This window comes from Microtus pennsylvanicus, chromosome 5, assembly GCF_037038515.1.
Source record: "Microtus pennsylvanicus isolate mMicPen1 chromosome 5, mMicPen1.hap1, whole genome shotgun sequence".
NCBI lineage: Eukaryota > Metazoa > Chordata > Mammalia > Rodentia > Cricetidae > Microtus > Microtus pennsylvanicus.
The window spans coordinates 98,958,415-98,981,542 of NC_134583.1; the positions used below are offsets into that span (position 1 = coordinate 98,958,415).

The 23,128-nt window shown below is 42.9% G+C and overlaps 1 protein-coding gene and 1 non-coding gene across 3 annotated transcripts in view; one reads left to right on the plus strand and one right to left on the minus strand.

Annotated features, from left to right (window-relative positions):
• Nucleotides 1-23,128, minus strand: part of Pcsk5 (proprotein convertase subtilisin/kexin type 5) — a 421,783-nt gene that overhangs the window by 390,472 nt on the left and 8,183 nt on the right. The window lies entirely within an intron of this gene.
• LOC142851476 (small nucleolar RNA U13) lies at nucleotides 19,117-19,221 on the plus strand. Its single transcript, XR_012910794.1, has one exon. It is a non-coding gene; the product is annotated as a small nucleolar RNA U13 (small nucleolar RNA).

Sequence of the window (23,128 nt, forward strand, 5' to 3'; positions counted from 1 at the left end):
GAGTATGTTGTTTCTTTATTTTCATTAAATTCAAGGAAGACTTTAATTTCTTTCTTTATTTCTTCCTTGATTCAGGTGTGGTTCAGCAGTTGACTGTTCAGTTTCCATGTGTTTGTAGGCTTTCTGGGGGTAGCATTGTTGTTGAATTCTAATTTTAATCCATGGTGATCAGATAAGACACAGGTGGTTACTAATATTTTTTTGTAACTCTGGAAGTTTGCTTTGTTACCGAGTATGTGGTCAATTTTCAAGAAGGTTCCATTAGCTGCAGAGAAGAAGGTATATTCTTTCCTATTTGGGTGGAATGTTCTATAGATGTCTGTTAAGTCCATTTGATTCATTACCTCCATTAATTCTCTTATTTCTCTGTTAGGTTTCAGTCTGATTGACCTGTCCATTGGTGAGAGAGGAGTGTTAACGTCTCCTACTATTAGTGTGTGCGGTTTGATGACTGCCTTGAGTTTTAGTAATGGTTTTTTTTTTTTTTACGCAACTGGGTGCTTTTATATTAGGGGCATAGCTATTTAGGATTGAGACTTCATCCTGATGAATTGTTCCGGATATGAGTATAAAATGTCCCTCTCTATCTCTTCTGATTGATTTAAGTTTGAAGTCAACATTGTTAGAAATTAGTATGGCCACACCTACTTGTTTCTTAGGTCCATTTGCTTGATAAGCCTTTTCCCAGCCCTTTACTCTGAGTAAGTGCCTGTCTTTGTGGTTGAGGTGCGTTTCTTATAAACAGCAGAATATTGGATCCTGTTTTCGTATCCAATCTCTTAGCCTGTGCCTTTTTATAGGTGAGTTGAGTCCATTGACATTAAGTGATATTAATGACCAGTGGTTGTTAATTCCGGTCACTTTTTTGGTAGTAGAGTTCGTGTGTTTCCCTTCTTCGGGTTGTGTTGGTGAAGGGTCTCTAGATGTCTGAGTTATTGTGGTCATTGCTGGACTCCTTGGTTAGTGATTTTCCTTCTATTGCTTTCTGTAAGGCTGGATTTGTGGCTACGTATTGTTTAAATTTGTTTTTATCCTGGAAAATTTTGTTTTCTCCATTTATAGTGAACGAAAGCTTGGCTGGGTATAGTAGTCTGGGCTTATATCCATTGTTTCTTAGTTTCTGGAGAACCTCTATCCAGGACCTTCTGGCTTTCATGGTTTCCATAGAGAAGTCAGGTGTAAGTCTGATAGGTTTACCTTTATAAGTATCTTGGCCTTTTTCCTTTGCAGCTCTTAATATTCTTTCTTTATTCTGTATGCTTTGTGTTTTGATTATTATATGGCAAGGGGATTTTTTTTTGATCCAGTCTATTTGGTGTTCTGTATGCTTCTTGAACCTTCATAGGTATATCTTTCTTTAGGTTGGGAAAGTTTTCTTCTATAATTCTATTAAATATATTTTCTGGACCGTTGAGCACTTCTTCTCCTTCTTCTACTCCTATTATTCTTAGGTTTGGTCTTTTTATTGTGTCCCAGATTTCCTGAATGTTTTGTGATGAGAGTTTGTTGGATTTGCTGTTTTCTTTGATCAGTGTGTTTATTTTCTCTATGGTATCTTCAGAATCTGAAACTCTTCTATCTCTTGTATTCAGTTGGTTATGCTTGTTTCTGTAGTCTCTATTCGTTTACCTAGATTTTCCATGTCCAGCTGGCCCTCTGTTTGTGTTTTCTTCTTAACCTCCATTTCGGTTTTCAAGTTTTGAACTGTTTTCATTATCTGCTTGATTGTTTTTCCTTGGTTTCCTAGGGTATCATTCACTGATTTACTCAATTCTTCAAACTTTCTGTTATACTTCTCATCCATTTCTATAAGGGTGTTTTTTACATGCTGTTTAAGGGCCTCTATCACTTTCATAAAGTCAATTTTTTCTACTTCTTCTTGATTAAGGTGTTCATGTTCTCCTGTTGTGAGGTCGCTGGGTTCTGGTGGTTTCATGTTGTTTTTCAGATTGTTGGGTGAATTCTTGCATTGGCACCTGCCCATCTCTTCCTCCGAATGGTCCCCTATGGATCTTCTTTTACAGGATCAAGTCTCTTTGCCCACTGATGTACCTTCCCAGTGATGTCACTCCCCAGTGATGGCTCTCCTAGTGCCTAGATCAGGTCGGATCTCCGTGCTGCTTGGGTAGCTGCAGGCAGGCTATTGAGACAAAGGAACTATCGCCCTCCCAGTTGCCCTCCTGATTCAGATTCGGTCCCAGCGCCCGAACAGGCTGACCTGGGAGATGTTATGTGGCCAAAGAGGGAAGGGAGGCAGAAGGGGGAGGGTTCTGGATGCAAGCTGGGTGGGATAAGAAGAGGGAGGAGGAATCGGGCAGTATAGCCCCTGCAGGAAGACCAGGAAGTGTCTTCAAGGTAGCTTTTATGAAACTAAATCTTCATCTCACTTTGTAAATCCTAAAAATCTTTCTTCTAAGTATTGCCCCAGAAAAATAAATAAATAAAAACCCCATAGTCATTTAAAACATTTTACATGAATATTATAACACTTTCAGCCATAAATACCAAAATCTTTAAATAGCCCAATGCCTTCAAGCTTGGTGAATAAGCAAATTGGTACCTCCTTAAAAATTGGCAGTACTAGTCAGTGAGGAGAATCCATGATCTCTGGCTCATCAGGAATGAATCTGAGATGCAAAAGAAGCCAAACTCACATAGAACTACACACTGTATTATTTCACTGATATGACTGAATAAAAAAAAAACAAGCCTTGTGTTTTCCTTTATTAATTTCCAAGTATCAGATTTTAAGTATAGTCTCTGGTCCATTTTGAATTGCTTTTGTTCAAATAAGAGGTGTGGATCAAATTTCCTTCTTCTGCAGGTGGACATCCAGCTTTGACGGCATCATTTTTTTTAATTGGGTGGGTTTTTTTTCAGAGCATGTTTTTAAATCTTGTATCAATATTATGTAGCTATAAGTGTATGGGTTTAATGAAATGTTGACAGGCAAAGGGGGACCCTAGAAGGTCTTCTGTCAAGATTCTATGTAGATTCTCTGCAACACGTATTTCCCCCAGGCATGGGACAGACTTCCTTTGAACAGGAGTCTTACCATAGGGCTGGGCTGGAGTTTCTGCAGGCAGCACTAGGATAGGAGTCTGGAGCTGATCACGGTCTGCCGTAGAGGAGAGAAACTGTAATTTCTATGGCCTACACTGCAGGGGGGTAGTTCCTAGCCCTAAGGATATGAGTAAAAACAAAGATGTGTCTGGGACCAAAGGAGTATCCTCTGAAAGGCAAAACAGACCAGAAAGCAGGTTAACAGATGCCCCCAGGACAGGAGGCCGACTGCAAGGCAGCACTTGGAAAATTTCCAGGCTATCGTTCTCCGTCTTTAGCGTGGAGGTGGTTAGAGCACTATACACACTTGTCAACAACCATCACATTATACAATAATACTCCATGCAAATGATCCTTCAGTAAATTTGATATTTTCACAGAAACTCCATTGGGTAAAGCCACACTCACAGAGGGAGCTGGTTGATACCATGCGGCAGATGCAAAAGCAGAAAGTGAAGCTGTTTGCTTAGATATCAGATATCATCAAATCAGCTTTATTCAGTTGAAAAGCTTTCTTACAGCCATGGCGGCCTCTTCAGCACCAGATCCACACCCTTCAAACAGTCCTGAGAATCATGCACGGCATGTAAACCACCCCATTCTGTGGAATGAAGTGAATATCTCAACAACTCTCAGTAAAATACTGCTTTCCTCACAGCAAAATGGGACTGATTATGCAACATGATGAGAACTGAAAAAAAGGAAACGGCTGGCAATTCTGGGAGTGAAAAGAAAAGATGAGGAGGCTCCGAAGAAGGACTGGCCATATACCTAACATAACTGCCTTGAAAGCAAGGAAAAGTCTGTACGTTGGGACAGAGTCAGGACCAACGGCACCATGACAACAACACTGATCCCAATGGAGTGGCAGAAAGGCATGCACAGCCCCCCAGAATCTAGTCACCCTGGGCTCAGTCAACTCAGGTCAAGAGACAAGGATGTGGCACCAATGAGCGAGTGACTGTTCAATACTCATAAGAGAAGGCAAGCAGTGCTGGCTATCCTGGCCTGGTCAGTCAATGTATAAATGTGCTCCATGTTTGCCCATATAAGCATCGTGTATATATATACAGTATGTACATGTATGTGATTGTATATGTTTCTGTGTATGACTGCGGGTGCACATGCATAGCTGTAAGAGAACATTCCTAACGTTGGTCCTACCTTTGCACCTTGTTTGAGGCTGTCTCCTCTTGTTCCCCACTGCCTATGTGAGGCTGGTGAGCTTTCCGAGCTGTCTCCCCTTCCCATCTGGCTGTAGGTTCACTTGGGTCCAGGTGCTCTATGTAAGTTCTAGAGAGGCACATTCAGGCCTGCACACTTGTCCAGCATTTTATTCGCTGCGCCATCTCCCTAGCTCCTCCTCTCCCCGCCTTTACTACCCTCTGGCTTTACCCACTTTACCACTCACCCCAATCTACATTTAAAATAAAATTGGATTTCAGCATGAGTTTTATCCAAGTTCAACTCTGGGAGATAAGTAAAACATTACTAATGTTAACACTACCATAAAGTCAGTGGTACATGCCTTTAATCCCAGCACTCAGGAGGCAGAGGCTGGGGATCCCTGAGTTCAAGGACTACCTGGTCTACAGAGTGAGTTCTAGGACAGACAGGACTACACAGAAAAACCCTGTATTGAAAACCAACCAGCCAGCAAACCAACAAACAAATAAATAGTGCCAGAAAGAATAGTACAGGCATCTGGATAAAAATTTTATTCATTGGATCAACATAACAGCACAGGTTGGAGCTGGAATCCGTGGGTGATGCACCAGGCATCACGAAGAGTATGAAAGACTGAAGTTGCCTTCCCAGGGCCACTGGACCCTCCATAATAACTGGACTATACCTTCTACTTCTCAATTTTAAGTTTTCCAACCTCAAACCATACAATTCAGAACATATTTGTCTTCCTCTTTTAAGTAAAATGTGTTGATCTCTTTCAGGGGTACCTTTTAGCAGAGAAATGTTTTCCATCAGATCTAATAAGAGCTCATCAAGCCCAAGGCTTTATCTGCATTAAAGTATCATTGTTTCCTTGGAACCCTGTTCCACTGTCTATTCACAGTATCAAGGAATATGAATTCCTATAGCTCTATACAGGGGAACAATCAATCTATTCTGGTAATCGGCCACCCAGATTCCATCTGATGCGATTTCCCATGATTCTTCAGGGGATACAGGCTTTAAAAATGCTTTTGAACATCCGTTTAGGTGTAATATTAGCAAGAGAGATCTTTTGACACCTCATGTCTATACATACATCCTCTTCCAAATTCCTAATGCCAAATGTTTGGGGTCATTTGTTCAGCACATCTACAATTGGTTACTCTAGGAATCCTGCCACTAAGCCAAGCAAGGTAGCAAAAGCCTATACAAAGACCTATGACCTGAGTACTGGGAAGTCAGTCAAATGGTGTCAGTTCAAGCCCAGCCACAGACACATAGTGAGATGCTGGTTCAAGAAGGTAAAATCATTTACCATCCCATCATCAGGCCAAATAACACATCAGGCTGTGTTTGTTCTTCTTTCTAACTATCCTATCATATTTAACAGCAACACAAACTACCCATCTTTGAAGGGCTCTTCCATTGGTTTATATAACATGATGTTCAGATGGCTGGGGATTCTGCTCAGCACTAGAGTACTCTTATGTATAAGATCCTGTATTCTATTCCCAACACTGAAAAAATTAAATCAACACAATAAAAAATGAACCTTAAAAGACAATATCACACCATTTTATAAAACATGCTTACTTTCTACTTTTATGAAATGACCAAACTTGCTTTTACTTGGTTTAAGAGAGGCTATCAGATCCCCTCCCATTTGCCTTCAGATCATTACCTCCTAAGGCCTTCACTTTCCCTCTCTACCCTTGCAGCCCCACAGATCTCCTCCTCAGCCTCTGGGCCTAAGTTCTTGCTGCTCCACCCAGAAGGAAGTCCCTGTGCAGCCAGCTCTCATTTCCTTCTCAGAGTTCAGACCGTGCCTCTCATTGGCACGTCCTTTCTCATCTCCCAAGTGGCTTTCCAGGTTCCTTTCCCTGCTCAAGCTGTTTGTCTCTTTCTGTTTGAGAACGCTGGTGTGCTGGGAGCATCCACTCCACAGCCTGAGAACGCTGGTGTGCTGGGAGCATCCACTCCACAGCCTGAGAACGCTGGCCTACTGGGAGCATCCACTCCACAGCCTGAGAACGCTGGCCTACTGGGAGCATCCACTCCACAGCCTGAGAACGCTGGCCTACTGGGAGCATCCACTCCACAGCCTGAGAACGCTGGCCTACTGGGAGCATCCACTCCACAGCCTGAGAACGCTGGCCTACTGGGAGCATCCACTCCACAGCCTGAGAACGCTGGCCTACTGGGAGCATCCACTCCACAGCCTGAGAACGCTGGCCTACTGGGAGCATCCACTCCACAGCCTGAGAACGCTGGCCTACTGGGAGCATCCACTCCATAGTCTGAGAATGCTGGTCTACTGGGAGCATCCACTCCACAGCCTGAAAATGCTGGTCTACTGGGAGCATCCACTCCACAGCCTGAGAATGCTGGTCTACTGGGAACATCCACTCCACAGCCCCTGACACAGTGGCTACCTACCCAGGCAGTGAGTGGAAAGAGACCGGGAAAGGATTAGCGTCTACACTTCCCACACAATAGAATTGATACCCACTACATTTTCTCACTGACCTACATTTACAGCAGGAGCCACAGATAGCAACAAAATGTTTCTGACACCATACTCGGGGCTGTTTTCACTATTTTAAGCTAAACTTAAAGAATAGTGTAGCTCCTACTTTGAGTCCCATCCCAGCTTTTACTGAAGGTTCAACTTCAATGTGATTACTAACCAGATTACTATCTTATCTCAGCAATTCCTATGCCTGGATCAAGTGCCCAACTTTTATTTACTTATTAATTATTTTCTTAACATAAGCTGCCCACTGACCTTTTATCTCAGCATCTGACTTGGTCATGACATATTAAATACATAAAAAGAGACCTTAAATAACCATTATGCCACTAAGCAAATGTTTGTATCTATCTACACGAAAGTCAGAATAAGAAAATGTATTTGGCCTTGTAGATTGAGTTTTAAGTATCTCTCTTCTATCATTCCTAAGTACTTACTGTTGACATAAAAGATAAACTCAATACAGTGTTTTACCAAAAGAATCATTGCAATGTTTACACATTTTTGCAGTTAACTGAAGACATATGCTTATCTGGACAAACACCTCATATCTAGATAAATGGAGAAAAAGCAAGTTCATTTAACAGCTATTAGGCTGCTATCTGAGGCTTCCATGGGATTGGGGATGAATCCACAAACTGCGCTAATGTTCAAAACACTGGATATTGCTGAATTGCATGTCCAGCGTAGACGCAAGGAATTTAAAGGAAGAGCAGAACTTCCACCCTCATGCCAAAGTTCTGTAACTAAATTGTGAAACAGATTTAAAGCCCCAATAAACTACAGTGATAAAGACCTGGGGTGGAGAACAGTTTCTGCAGCTACAAGCACTCACTCCCATTTCAAACATGTATCATAGTAAACTGAATTTCTACATTAGCCACAGTGCGGTCTCTAGCCAGCTACTTTGAAGGCTGCAATATAGATCTCTAAATAGAACTTCTACTGCTCGCCATGATGGATGCCGTCTTGCACCCTTTCTATTGATTTCACAAGCCACGTGAGACCATCTCAGGTCTTTCAACCTGTAGCAAATGCTTGTATCTATCTACACGTGAGAGTAGTAGGGTCATATTCCTACATGCAAAAGAAAAGATGACAGCTGCCTCCACAACAATGAGCCTTCTGATTTTCCTAGGAAAGAAGTCCAAGGGATCAAGCAAGATAGACACACCAGTAAGCACGTGATCAGTTTCTTAGCTTATCACACACAGTTATCAGGGGAGAGTTGTGAACTGTCCTTAAACCACATTTCCGTACCAAACTGGGGGAAAATTACCATATTATAGAAGTCAAATGAAAGAAGAAGAAGAGTTAGATTTCCACAGACCGACGAAACAGTGCTACCCTCAAAATGGAGGTGTTTATTCAAGTGCCTTAGACCTCCAGTGCAAACCTTCAGACTATCCCAACTCATGCCCAGAATAGACAAAACTCCTACAGAAACAGAAGCCATTAGGAATGCAAAAGGAAACAGTAGGATTCTCTTTTTAAATTACTCTTATTTATTTACTATGATTGTGTGTCTACGACATGTGGACGATATTTATTTGTTTATTATTGTGTTTCCTGATGTGTGTGAGTTCACGTGTGGAGGTCACAGGATAACCTTTCAGAAGCTGGTCTCTCCTTCTGCCCTGAGTTCCGGGCTTTGAGCTAAACCATCAGGTTTACACAATGAGTGCTTTTTCCCTGATGAGCACTAACAAAGGACTTAGAGCATCAGAGAGGCTTCTCAACACTTTCATTTGCCATTCCTTGGGTTTTGTTGTTGCTCCATTTTGTCGTGCTTTAAGACAGTAGGCCAGACAGTGTCAAACTTATCACACAGCTGAGGATAACTTTGAACTTCTGATTTTCCTGCCTCTACCTCCCAGGCACTGATATTGCATGCTAACGTGAACATTTTTAGTAAGGCATGTTCAGTCAAGTCTGCTAAATATCTGGGCAGTGAACCATCTGTACCTCGTTTTGAGGTTCCAGTTTCTACATTTTATAATATGGGTCTATGTCAGTGGTTCTCAGCCTGTGGGTCTCAACCCATTGGCAAACCTCTATCTCTAAAAGTATTTGCATTATAATTCATAACAGTAGCAAAGTTATAGTTATGAAGCAGCAATGAAAATAATTTATAGTTGGGGGTCACCACAACATGAGGATCTGTATTAAAGGGACATAGCATTAGGAAGGCTGAGAAACACTGGTCTAAGTGATATTATTTTTCTCAACTATAATAAACCAGAAGAGTCTAACTACCTAAGGGTATTGGCATTTTAGGAGAATAATACCAGGGTTCTTACAAAGTTATAGACTGTTGAAAGGAACTTTATTTCAAGACAAATGAATTGCTATAAATTAAAGCACACACACTCTCCTCCCAATCGTACATAACAACCTTATCTGTTGTGGTGGTGTGGGAGCAAAAGGCAATGCCTTATTGGAATCACTGGATCCAGTAATAGTCAAGCAATAAAATTTATGGAACTTGGTCATAGTCACATCTCAGAGCCCTTTATGATAACATTCAAGTCAATCTATCTGATTGAGTTAATAATTAGTTTAAATATATTACAAATCAGTGTCGCACTCAAGCCATCCCTGGTACATGATGATACAGCCAATTGTGACACAATTCGCTGATAATAGTTTTGCAATGCCAATTATTTAGTACTCGAATTTTCTTTTACTACCCTAGTTAAAAATATCAAGGAACTCTTAATAGGAAGCCAAGTATGCTAACTCAGACCTGTAACCCCAACACTTAGGGAGAAGGACGACTGGGGATTTGGAGTTAGCCTGGGGAACAGAGTGAATCCTACATCAGCTGTAGGTAAGGAAGAGACTGTCTCACAAAAACAAGCAAGAAATATGTCAGGATTCTGAAATAAGGTCTACACATACAAACTGCATTTAAACACAAAGGAAGCCATCTCTTAGGAATCAGATGGCCCTGGGAAAGATTCAGGAGAGGTTCAGAGGCTCCTGGTATGTTACAAAACAAATAAATGTCAAAAAAAAAAACTCACAAATGCTTAAATGTAACACCAAAATATAACCATGCTAAAAAGATGTCACCTAGCCCCCCATAATGTAGGGGCAGTTGTTTTTAAAGAGGTGAAGTGGAGCCCCAATCTAAGATGCATAGTGTGGACTATTTCCTACTGAGATACGTAAGATTAGCATTCTCAAACGCACACTGTATTCCAGTTCAGCCAGGACACAAAACCATCTGCAAGCTCATTGGGGAAGAAGAAAAATATGCAACACGGAGTCAGCTGACTTTTGGGGCTGTTTCCAGGGCCCTTGTATCCTGGGTAAGACCCTAAGGTATTCTTAGTGAGCTGGTGTATGGATAGGGCCACTTAGAGCCAATAATAGGAAACTATAAATGCGTGATAGAAAACATCACCAGATACTTACTCATGGTCTTCTATTTGTAGATCTTCCCCGTGTCAAATACAAAAGATTGTAATTATGCAACCACCAGACCATCTCAACGCAAAATGTTGAAAATCAGCTAATGATTCATGTGTTTGGATGGCAAGGAAAGGGACCAGAGTGGATGAGAGATGGAGGGAAAGGGTGGTAGCACACTGTGTCTTAGCATGACTTGTAAATCATGTTCCGCCTCCCACGGAGGTAGTTCAAAGCCCCCTGGTGCACGCCTGAGAGGACAGATGGTCTAACTGTGTACACACTACGGTTTCCTATGACACATACTTACAGTAAAGCTCCATTTACAAATTAGGCACAGTACGAGATTTCAAAAGTTAATAACAAAAGGATGCAATGCTTTACATACAGTAATAAGTTCCTTAAAACCCATGATGCTTTTTACTTCTGGAATTTTCCACTTAATATATTTAGACCAAGGTTGACCAAGGTATAACTGAAACATCAGAAAGCAACACCACAGACAAGATGGGCGGCTTCAGGAAAAGCCCACCAAGACAGCTCAGATGGTATCTTTAAAAAGCACCAGGTATTTGAAATGGACAGGCAGGACTAAGAGCCACTGGGACATTGGAGCAAGGACCAGAGGGAAAAAAAGGGCTAAGAGAGAAGACATCCAGTTGCCTGGATTTGAATGAATGCAAGGAGACAGAGCAGGTGTGTTCTGGAACAAACCTGGCAGAAAACTCGGACAAACAGGAACCCAGGCCTTGGTCCTGTTGTTGTTGCTCATAACAAAGAAAACCAAAAAGCTCTCCGGGTAAAAAAATATATGCCAGTGATAGGGGCAACACTCAGTGTTCTGCACAACAGACTGTGTGAGAATGCCATCCCTTCATATGACACGTCAGTATTTAAATATTCTAAACAAGGACCTACTGAGAGCATCCTAAAGACCATCCTCCTACTAAGGGGAAAATCCCAGGACCATTCTGGGCAACAACAGTGCTACAGCTCAGAGCTTACTAGAAAGGTTCTTCTCTGAGCACATCTCAGCTCTACTGAATCAGAATCAGTATCTCAGCAAAACTGAAATGCACTAAAATGGAAGAAACAGCATTTACAGGTGGGGGTGCACCATACTTCCCAGCTCAGCTGCTTGACCCCACATCCTCCTCCTCCACACCTGTGCTCATTCTGGGTGGCTTCTCCCAATTCATCTAAGATAACTCTTGGGCCTATGACCTTCATTTCACGTATGTATATGACATACTCACCTTCTGTGGTGGTTTGAATGAAACTGGCCTCACAGGCTCATAGGAACTGGCATTATTTGTAAGGACTAGGGCTTGTGGTCTTGTGGGAATAGGCATGGCCTTCTTAGAGGAAGTATGTCACTGGGAGTGGGCTTTGAGCTTTCAAATGCTCAAGCCAGGCCCAGTGCCATTCTCTCTTCCTGTTATCTGCCAACCTGGATGTAGAAATCCTGCCTTGCCTGTGTGCCACCATGCTCCCCACCACGATGATAACAGACTAAACCTCTGAAACAGTAAGCCAGTATCAATTACAATTCTCCCTTTATAAGAGTTGCCATAATCATGGTGTCCCTTCACAGCAATAAAACCCTAAGACACCCTCTCCTTGACATTTTCTTAATCAACCATTTGCAATTGAATGGTTTTTCCAGCTAGTCCCCTTTCCTTGCCTTTGATTTATTTTCTCCCTTCTCTGATTAGTTTGCATCTTCTTTCCTTCCTTGTTCCCTCCATCCCTCCCTCCCTACTTTCCTTCCTTTCACTCCAACATCTCCTATAACCCAGGCTGGCCTTGAACTCCTGATCCGCCTGGGTCCATTTCCCAAGAGCTTCAACTACAAGAATGCACCACTTTTCCAGCTCCCCCCACCCTGTTTTCCATCCTTAGCACTTACCATCACCTGGCATACCTTGGTTTCCTATCTAATTAACTACAGCCGCCTCCTTGATACACTAGAAAATGTGGATAAAAATAGCTGTATCTCCCCTTACCAAGAGATGAAACGTCTATCTCCATTTCTTGAAGCTTATTGGTACTATGACTTGCTTTGATCTATGGGATGTTAGCAAACAAAACACAAACAGAAATATGAAAAGGCTTCACTCACTAACATAGCAATCCCTAGACACACCAGAAAAGTCATCCTAGGTTAGCCAAGCCCCAGGACCAACTAAATGCTAAAGAATCTACCAACTAACTCATAGCCCCAAAGAAATAGGGATTGTGATTTTAAAGCCAAGGAGCTCTGAGTAATTTGTTCTGAAGAAAGAAGATAAACTGCACCTATGAGTATAAAAATTCCCAAGGGCAGGGCTAGTGAACTCTGCTTGGGATGGCCTGCAGCATAGTGTGGCTATTCTAAAACATTTTCAAGGAATGTGAGATAGAACAACAGCAGAGGGAAAACCTCTGAAATCAATGTATGCTGGCAAGAGATGGCCTCCCCACTCTAGGGGCTAGAGTGCCCAAAAAACCTTTCAGGGTTCAATACTGCCTTTCCTTCTTTTGGGTTTTGCTTGAACAAAATAAAACCTTCTTAATGAAAGAGTATGGGAGTACATATATCCACATGCAGTTAGCCAACTAAAAAAAACAAAACAAACCAAAAGTGAAGCCTCGCAGTCTTTAGCTTGCCTAAGACAGTAAGCCACGTGATCTCTGGAGTATTTTCCACATTAAAAAACACTTATGCACGCCCCCCACCACCACACCCACCCCCGCTTTAAGTTACTGCAGTTTTCAGCAGATTGGGAATCGGCAAACCAAATCCCTGCACATTGCTTCAGCTCTGTCTTGCCAAAGAAGAAAAATCTGCTGCTTTGGACTCCATTCAACAGTTGAAGACTCAGGCCATCGCGTTTTACATCTCAGATATTCCCTACTGTGTCTACATCACGTAAATCAGGGAATGCAAGGTCCCACATGCTGTGAAGCCAGTTCTGGAAGCCTGAGAGCAAACCCCTACCCCCCTACCCCACTGCTGACCTCAGGAAGGGACCACAAACTGAAGTAGATTCTGCAACAGAGGGTTTCACAGCTCTGAGAAGGAGTAAGGTCTCTGAGAAGTCACAGGCAGGAGCTGTGGGCCAGCAGCAAGACTGTCCTGCCCTCTATTCAACAATCTTTCTCCTGAGCTGACTTGTCATAGCGCAGAGTGGCCTTGAATTCCCAGGCTCTAATGACCCTTTGGCCTCAGCCTTCCAAACTTACAGGGACAAAATTTTTTAAATTAATAAAAATTTTTATTTGATAGTGGAAAATGAAAGACAACCTCTAACTCATTAAATGCTTGCCTACCCAAACGGGAAAAGGAAAGCTCTGAACTTCTGAACAGCTTTACCCGTCATTGACAGTTACGTTTGAACTCACACTTCAAATCTTAGTGTTGTAAGATGGTGGCAAAGCAGCTTAGAGCAACTGAGCTCCAGGGTCTCCCACGCTCCTTTGAGGGAGTACAAATATCCTCTATACAAGGGAATCATGTGACCACATATGTGCAAAGACCTACTCATCGGTCTCCTGATTTTCTGGGTTTGGAAAACATGTAGTTACTAAAGTAGATCACTTAGGACTTGCTCTAAAATCACAGGGTTCAATCCTTTCTTGTCCTTCTATGACACATCTATACTGTGTATATGACTAAGAAGAAACCTATTAAGATTGGACTTTTGTGCTAATCTGGATGAACCAGGTTCCACCGCAACTAGAAATGACCCAAGAAACGAAACAATTGAAACCACAAAGTTTATCCCGAGCTTGGGTCATATGTTCACTGTGCCCTTGCTCCTCGTGAGACCCCCTCAAGGACTCAGGCTAATGAAGCATCCACCACCTGGAGGACTGCCAGACACCCAGGCAGATGACCGTCACCAGGAGTCACCCACTGACTGTTAATGAAGGGACAGGTGTCGCTTCTGCTCACACTTCATGTGCCAACTGACATCGCTTGTGCACACGTAACTCTGGGAAAATCAGTAAGTTCTCACACCATGGGGAGCGATGGCTGCGGTAGTCTTTCTGACTCCCTAATTTATCATCTACCCTCTTCAGAACACATTGCTGAGGCCATTTTAACTTCTGAGCACCCTTCTGAGTTCCATATGGCATTTGAAGGTAGACCAGACAGAAACCCTGGCTTTAAAGAAATTAACAGCTAGACGAGACCTCAGGAGGATGAGGCAGGAGGCTCACAAGTTCAAGATATTCCATGGGTATAGAATGAATTCAAGGGCCAGCTTGGACTGCTTAGTGAGATTTTGTCTCAAAATAAAAAACAGCAAAACATCTGATATAGCTTAGTGATAGTATGCTCGCCCAGATAGACAATGCCCTGGGTTCATAACCCATACTACTGTTCACACACACACACACACACACACACACACACGGGGAAGAAAAAATAACAGAAAGAAAGAAAACAAAAAAGACAGCTTGCCTTCATGATAAAAATGTCAGATGCCAATTAAAACCATGCAAGGTTTGGTAATAATTTAAAAATAAGAGGTTTTAGCCACCGATAATTGAATCCATGGAAGTGGTCCTTGCAGAGAGGCAGGATCTGAGCCTGAAAGTGTTCAGACACTGAAAATGGACATGGCAGTCCATGTGCGAAGAAGGAAAAACTAGGGTGAATGACATTGTGAACACTGAATGGACAGGAGAAGTGGAAGGCATCAGCTCTCACTGGGAGAGGAGACTGGGCCAGGGTAAGGCTGACAGAAGTCTGAACAGAGTGGAAGAATCTTCGCACATCAGAGGAAGAAATGGTTCTACTCTTAAGTCACACATCCCATGAGAAAACTCACTCCTATCTCTCTTTTGGAGAACCCGGAAAGCCACTCATCTTTCCTGAGCCCGAAGGCCTGGACATTTGGGGCCTTGGAACTTAACACCCCTGGGTAGGTCAAATGGGGAGACCCATCTCAGTCGAGGGACTGGCGTCTGGCCATGTCACTCAACCAAGAGAATGTTCTTTCTGTAATTAAAGGGAGTTAACTCCCAACGAATGTTTGTTCTGTTTGTCCTGAGTTTGTTTCCTATCTCCCAGGATATTTCAGAAGCCACTCCTTACGGTCTAAGCTACAGGGCAAATTTATGTCTGTTTGTTCTGGAGTCTGCAATCCAATCCTCCCTCTCATGCAGATTTAACTTCAGAGTTTTGGCCTTCAAAATGGCCAATCCCGGTTGGCCCTGCCCTGTGTTTAGGACCTTCACAAGATCTCATCGCTTATCTTTCAGTGAGCTTCAGGGACCTTGGAATACGCTGGATCTGCATATTTTCACCGTTCTGCTGTTTCTGCACAAACAGGGGTCTGCTTGTGACCTGAAACTGATTTCTTACCACTAGCCCATTCTTTCCTAGGAAGATTCTGTGCTAGTTTGTATGGCTCCAGTAGATGCAAGACTCCACTGCCATTTTCAGGACAATTATCAGAGCTAGCAGGCTCTTAGGACTCACTGAGATTCATGGAGAAGCAAGCCTGCTCCCAGGGTGAACTGGGACCTGGCTCTCAGGATTCAGATACTGTCATACCAAGTATTTTGTCACACAAACAATACTCCCAAAGAGTCAAAAATCAAACAGAATGACCCTGAGGACGACGCCAAGGTCGGAAACAGTAAGAGAAAAGCGTTGGGCATTTCCCAGGAAGCCTGAGCTTTAAAGTCCCACATCACTAATTCTTACTTCACGCCTTTATCAAACATATTATGGCCTAACTAGCGTTCCTCATGGGCTGGGGTATAGATATTTTTTTTATAAATTTTTTCTAGTGTTCAGATTTATTTGCACAAATCGCACATCTGTAAATGTTTTAGGATTCAACCAATATGACTGTCTCTATGAAGTGAGACACCATGCAGCACACTAGAGAGTCATAATTGGGTCCCCATGAGAGCGACACCAAGGAATTAGAACTCACCGTACTAAATCCCCGAAGAGAAGCACAATAGGGATAGATTAGTTAGAAAGCTCACAGCAATTTTGCCTATACATTATTTTTAACTATACTTCCAGGGTAGATAAAAAAAGTGACTTTGAGATGACATATAATTTCCAGAAGCAATGGTCAGATGAACATTCTGAGTATAAAGACAGGTACAGAGGCAGAAAAGTGGGGGGCACATCTAGGGAGCAATGCTCAGTCTGGCTTTCTTATAAGGTGGAGTAGGAAGGACAAATGATACAAGTATTTCAAGACAAGTGGGAAGAAATCAGGAAAAGCCGAACACAGTTGTCTTGACATATCAGGTACCACAGCTACTGGTGACTTCAGAACAAAGAAGCATTAACAGCCATCTCAAGCTCCACCACAGCTTCCTCGTTAGGTGTGGTCCACTTATACCAGCTGGCCTCCTCCTTGGGGTGGTTCCATGTGCAATCTCCTCTGCATGGATCCCACCTCACTGCAGACAGCCTTACGGATAGCTCCCTCCTAACATTCAGGTACTCAATTCACCCCTTCCTCCTGCATGAACCTGTCTGACCAGCTGTCCCAAAGATGCTCACTTTTTAAACCTACTGATGCATTTTGCTTTCCAACAGCACTTACAGGTTATTTTCCTTATGTCGCTGCAGTTTATAGTTTGCCTCCCCCCAATCTAAAGTAAACTTAACTTGGACAAGTAAATGAAACAGCGTTATGCCTACTAGAATGGCTGACAAATAGGTACTGATACAATCTGATAGACGCCATCTGTCACACAACACACTCACATAAATATACTGTCCTTGTTGGGCTTTGTTGTTGTTGCTGCTGTTGTTATTGTTTGGGTTTTGTTGTTGTTGTTGTTGTTGTTGTTAACTTAGGCATACCTGGCAAGAAGACGGAATCTTAATTGAGAGAATGCCTTCATCAGATTGTCCTGTAGGCAAGTCTATAGGGTATTTTCTTGGCTAATGGTTGATGTAGAAGTGTGGGCAGTGTGCCCCTCAGCAGGCGGTCCTAAGTTTTACAAGAAAGTGGACTGAGGAAGCCATAAGAAGCAGGCCAGTGAGCAGTGTTCCTCTACGGCATATAATTCAGCTTCTGCCTCCAGGTTCCTGCAGTGATTAACCTCAGCAGTAAAGTGTGACCTGAGAGCCATATTTAAACCCTTTCCTCCCCACGCTGCTTCTGGCTACTGGCTTTTATCTCAGCAATAGATACCCTAACTATCTAGTGGTTTGATCCCGAGATATTGAAAAAAAAATACGCTATACATAGTGTCAAATGACTAAATCCCAGCACCTGGGAGGTAGAGTCCAGAGGATCTGAAGTTCAGCATCATCCTTGTGCGACAATGTTTGGGGTCACTTGAATATGTGACCCTCTCTCAGAAAATAGAAGGAGGACATAGCAATCAATTAGAAGGCATTTTGATTAGCATTCCTCATCAGCTTTTCCCTTCTGCTTCAACAGATTTGTAAATGTGAATTTTGCATAAACAGAATAGTATGATTGTCTCATTTAGCATAGCATTTTCAAGGTTCCGGTAGCAAATCCTAAGTAGTCTACCATTTCTTTCTTAGAAAGCATTGAAATTTAGGCTTGCTGTCACTTCCATCCTCAACACACGCAAACGCACACGCACCCTCACACACATGTGAGCACACACATGTGTAAGAGAGCTTAGTGCAGCTACAACAGTCCTGGTGATAAGGGATAAAAGGTGAAAATTTGCTGCGTAGTTTAGATTAAGAAGACACCAAAAATCACTTACAAAACCTTGGGAAGAAATGGCCATGAACCTCTGTTAACTCCATCCAATTTTCTTCGTCCTTACTCAAAAGAGTGTAACTTTTTCTTTCCCACCTTTCTTTCAGACACTGGACAACACTGAAGCATGTTTTCTCTAGCCCTTCAAGCTCTCTTCCCCTTCCACTACAGAGGTGTTTGCTGCCACATGGCTGCTTGCTGACCTCCACTGCTGAACATGCTAACCTAACTCAGAAGCCATGACTGGCCTCCTCCCTTCTCCCTCTGCAGATTCCTCTCCCAATCCCCCTCAACACACATCTACATCTGCCACAGTTTACAGCTTGCCTGCCCTGCTGTTTACTTCCCAACTCTAATAAAAATCATTCTTGAGTTCCCCTGAGTCCATTTTTAAATTCTTATATTAACGAGACTAAACCCAAAGAGCGGACCTTAATTTCCGCACTAATGCATTGTGCCCAAGGAAGGGCCCCCTTCCTTGTTTAACCTTCCAGGAACACCAGCACAAGCAATCAGTACCCTTCTCATTATGCACTTATGGATATCTGCCTACAATGTTAAAGGCTCTGGGATTATCTCCACATCCCTGCACTCTAACTAGTGTGCATGACCAAGTTTTATCTCAGTTGAGAAACTTTAACTAGAAAAAACAAGACACAAGCCTGGGAGCATCAACATGGAGAGAATGCTATATTTTCACAGCTGTACCAGTGTCTCTATAGAAAAATATCAAATCTTTTATGTGTGAATATTATTACAAAAAAATCAGCCCCATCATTTTTCCTTAGAGGGCTTTGAAACTCATGTTTGTGACCACCCTTATCCCTAACACACACACACACACACACACACAGATACACACTCCCCGTGTGTGTGTGTGTGTGTGTGTGTGTGTGTGTGTGTGTGTAAGTGATAGAGAGAGGGGGGAGAGAGACAGGGAGAGAGGTTGAGAGAAGGAGAGAGAGAAAGAGAGAAATACTAGAACACTGTGAAAAAGCATCACGGAAAGACTTACTTTTAACAAACCTGAGTTTCAGTGCTGGCATGGCATTCAAATATAGTTTTCCCAATAGAGAATTAAGCACTCAGATAACGCACAGAAAATTACACTAGGAACCTAAAGCTTCCTTTGCAATTCTAGCTCTAAATTAACATACAGATTAACATACAAATGCAAACCAGATTAATCTACCATATAGAGCAGTCTGAGAATGTTATCTACTACAGATCTTTGCGGACTCATAAGAACAATGATTAGATAGATGCCCACACCGTTTTGTGACTTTCCTCTCTCACACCTTGTTTTGACGTCAGCATATTACCCATCTGACATGGAAAAATGGTCCTACATTACAGAAAGAACACTCTATAAATAAATTTAAAACCCATATCCTACAGGCAGTAAAACTCAGAACAAGAATACATAAAGCAACACGTTCAGAATTCTGCTTCACTGTGCTACATAAAATATGTATATAAAGGTCAGGCTTGTGACATGTGAATGAATTATAATTATCTACCATAATTCAGTGATGGAAAGCAGACTATATGACTTCCTAAGCTGGAGCAGAGTACATATAACTTAGTACATATCACTTAAAAATTCATTCTTTCAGGCAGGTGCAGTAGAATACACCTGACCTACAACCCCAACATTTGGGAGGCAGACACAGGAGGATCACTATGAATTTGAGGCCAGCCTGGGCTTGGTAATGAAAAGCAGGCAATCTTGAACTCCACTCTGAGTCCCTGTCTCTCAAAACCAAATGTTATACAGCTATTGCCTCCAAGCTGAACTGGTCTTTTCTGAAAAGAAGAGCAGGCCCATGACACTCAAAAAGCTAATGAAACCCACAAGAGTTACAAGGTTCACAAAACCCTTCCCCAAGCAGTAAACAGTCAGAAAGAGGGCTATCTAGTAGGCCTGTCTGGACATTGTACGGGGAGCTGGTGTGGGAGTCCCCTCTGTGTGTTGTGATTACCATTAATGAATAAAGAAACTGCCTCAGCCTGTTGATAGGGCAGAACTTAGGTAGGCAGGGAAGACAAAACTGAATGCTGCGAGAAAGAACAGTGGAGTCAGAGGGATGCCATCTATCCATCACCAAAGATTGACATGCTGAAACTTTGCTGGTAGGCCATGACCTTGTGGTAATGTACAGATTAATAGAGATGGGTTAAATTAATGTGTAAGAGTTAGCCAATAAGAAGCTAGAGCTAATGGGCCAAGCAATGTTTTAACTAATACAGTTTCTGTGTGATTATTTCGGGTCAAAGCTAGCCCGGGTGGCTGGAATGAACAAGCAGCGGCTCCTTGCAACAGAGAGCTTCAGGGATGCAGTTTTCTTTAGTGGTCACCCCTGCTAGGATGGGCTTTCTGGTGGGTGATGCAGCTGTCCAGGAGTCATCCACACTCCTGCAAACAACCCCTCACTCATGTTCCTCTACGTGACTCCAATAAACTCCCGGCTCAATAAAACAGACTGAAATAGACCAGCTTTTTTGGTTTGTCATGTGTGCCCTACCTAGGGTGTAGAGACATTTGTTCATGTCTCCCAGGAGAAGTCATAACACCGAAAGAATAAAGAAATCAGCTTTAAGTATTATTTCTGCTTTTACGATCTCTGTGTACCCTGTTTCTTCTATATCGAGTGCTCAACGCAATCCTCAGTTTTTAAGTCAAATAAGAAAATAAAAAACCACATTGGAAATTGAAAGCAATCACCTGTGTGTCTGTCTTTGTCCCTTAAGTTGGTACAGGACCTGCAGTGAAAATAATAGCGCACAGTAGTGAAAAGCAGAGATAACGCCTACAGCTATCTAGGGAGAATCGGAATGCGAGGAAACCGTAGCGTTCCCCAGCCCAGTGGGTATAGCAACACAAATCACTTCAATCCTCATCTTACCCACGCTGATCACTCTCTCCAGCTCCTCAGCCTCCATTTATTGACGCCTCCCAACTCACCAGCTCTCCGCTGTTCTCTCCCTCTCTCTCTCTCTCTCTCTCTCTCTCTCTCTCTCTCTCTCTCTCTCTCTCATCTCTCACCACCCACTTGGACCCCACCTTGGATCTCATCGTCAAGCAGAAGTGCTATAAGTAGCACCTTAAAACCCCTCTGGGGTGGGGCATAGTGGCTGATGCTTCTAATTCCATCACTGCAGAGCAGAAGCAGGAGGATTACTCCAAGCTCCAGACCAGTCAGGACAGACAGAGACCCTGTTTCAAATAAACAACAACATCAAAGCCCCTCTGGAATGGCTCTAATTATTAGCCTATTGAACTAGCCATCCATATGTTTTTGAATTTACAGCCCTATATCCACCCCGTTCCTTTGTCCCTATCAGCTACCTCTCCATCCGGACACTGCTCAGTCATTTCAAGACTATTCCTGTGTCCAGGAACTACTACTCCCTAGTTCCACACACTCTTTTTTGCCTTCCCTCTAACCTGGTAAATTCTACCTCTCTGATATGAAGAACAAAATGATGCAAAACCAATCAATGGTTCATTTCTTTTACTCGTCTGTTTAATCGATACCTACTGAGCAATAAGTGCAAGCAACAAAAAACCATGTTCCTATTTGGAAATCCATTTTACAGTGGCCCTTTTTTTTATGACTTTCCTAAAAATATTTTAAACACTGGAGCATCCAGACATCACCTCCACACAGTCCCTACTGCTCCGTAGGTGAGCTTCACCTGTTCAGGGGCTGATGGGATCACTTCTTCTCCATACCAACAGAAGCACCTCTTGTTTGCCACTCACCTTCCATTCCTGCAAGAAGCCAGGCACCAACATCTCTCTCCCTTCCTTAAATGCATCCTGCTACCTAAGCTCTTCGTGCCTCCCATCTATCGTATCCACTATGCTTTTTATTGTTCTGGCTGCTGGGGACATAAATGCAGCGTAAATGAAGCGCAAAACTATATTCAAGGATCTCACTGGCTAGTGAAAGGATAAAAGTATAAATATGCACATGCACATACACACACACGGTGGTCATCATTTCTTTTCTAACATGTTTGAGAGGAAGAGCACCCATGAAAAGAAATTGGTGGAGGAAAATGAGTAAATGGGGGTTAAAACAACTTTTAATAAAAAACGAAGTGACATTATTTCTTAATAATGTAATGTGTTGGGTGCTATTTTAACCCTCGCAGCAATCCTGTAAGGAGGAATAACCTTATCTCCTTTCACACACGAGGAAACTGAGGCACCGAATGCTTAAGGTGATTGCCTAGAGTCCTCCAGCTTAGAAGTAATGGCATTAGGGCTCAAAGATCCTTGGTCCTGGATCTATGTCCTAACTACAGTATCTTGATGAGAGAAAGATGGAGGGAGAGGACAGGCATATAGAAAAGTCAGTAGAGGCAGAATGCGGGTAATGATTTTGTCCTTGCTTTGCAAGCCCTTGCAGCCCAACTTCCCTACACTGTCAACAGAGCACTTGCTAAGAACTCTGGAGACCCCACTACCGCTCATTCTCATCCCGCTGGATTCTCCTGACAGCACACCTCACTGCTGCAGAGCTGGAACTGGGCGGACACACCCTCTCGGGAGCTCTTAGCCTGCACCTTCCTGCTCTGCTCTCCCCTTCATCCACCGCCTTCCTCCTTTGCTGACTGAATGAGAACATTCCTCCTTCTTATATTCACAGGCCCTCTTTTCTAGCCATAGGTCATACCTTGGCGATTCATTTCCACAGCACCCTTGCTACAAACTTCCATAGTTCATGCGGAGCTGCATGAGGGGTAAAGTCTGTCTGCAGGGATCCTTACTTCTTGCCTGGGCTAAATACTCTGCCACCCACTGGAAAGTTCACTACACTTGCCCCTCTACCTACTGCAGAGGACCTCAGCTGTATTCTAGAATCTGAAGGAAGGAAAGCCAGCTATTCAGAAACAGTAGAATGGTAGGTACCACAGATTAGAAGGAAGAGGAACTGATAGGCCTAGGTCGAAAAGAGCAGCGTTCTATAAGATGAGAAACACTTAGGGATTTGATGCACAACATAAAGAAATAATATGGTATTGTTCACTGAAAACCAGCTAAACGACTAGATTTTAGGTACTCGTCAAACAATAAAAAAGCTGGAAGAGATGACTCCGTGGGTCACAGTATGTACGGCTCTTGGATAAGCCAAGTTCAGTCCCCAGCACTCACTGTCAACCACCTGTAACTTCAGGTCCAGATGAACTTGAAGCCTCTGCCTTCTGCAGGTACCTGTGCTCATATGCA